A 934-nucleotide genomic window follows, 5' to 3' on the forward strand; every position below is an offset into this window, starting at 1 on the left:
ATAGAGATTTGTGCATATGGTTGTAAAACATGTTCTTGTAAATAAGGGTTTGAAATTAAGCCTAGAGTCCTTAGGGTTCATTTCCCGAGGAACATTAATTCCCTCTGCTCACTTTGAAGGCAAAGGCTAAATAATAATACATTTTATTTATATTGTGCTTTACATGGTAGGCTACTCAAAGACACTTTATGGTAAAACCAGCACATTTATCAAATAAAAACAGTAACATGAGACTAGCATATTTAAAGTGATTAAAACACAGTGTAGCCTACAACTTTGTTAAACTGTGTTGTGACTAATAGGCTAAGTAGATATTTTTACATCCTTAGACTTTCAGTCAGTCCGTTATAGTCTGTTGGGCTTTTTCTCTCTGTTTGATAACAGCCGTATTTCCCTTTTTGCATACTATATTCTTCACCTCCTCGTTACTTTCCATTAGAAGCTGTTGGGTGAAACATATGGCTTATGCGTCTTCTCCATCTCTGCATCAGTAAATCTGTGATCGATACCGTGGTCTATTTAAGAAAGCCGTGACCGTGCACTTATCCCAGCTATCTACACCTGGCTGGACATAGCTTCACCTTTTCATCCTGGCTCGGCAAAGTGCAACCGATTAAACCGCAATGAGCAGATCACACTTAGTCAAGCTGCGCTTTTTCACTTATCCTGGATATCTTTATTCTACTTCCGTGCAAAAGGCCCCAGGTATGACACCACTAACCCCCACAAGCCAATAAACAGTGCAGTCAATAAATCACAATCTGCCATCTTGTCTAGTGAAAAGATGCTGCAATACCCAGTCATACCTGTGGGGGCAGTGTTGCACCACAGCTGAAACAGAAGGGGGCAGGAAGAGAGGAGGCATGGAGCTCCGGAAGGTGAGGTGGCAGATGTGCTGCTCTCTGGGGAGGAGCTCTCCAGTCACAGTAAAAAA

Source organism: Etheostoma spectabile, chromosome 18 (assembly GCF_008692095.1).
Source record: "Etheostoma spectabile isolate EspeVRDwgs_2016 chromosome 18, UIUC_Espe_1.0, whole genome shotgun sequence".
NCBI classification, from domain to species: Eukaryota; Metazoa; Chordata; class Actinopteri; order Perciformes; family Percidae; genus Etheostoma; species Etheostoma spectabile.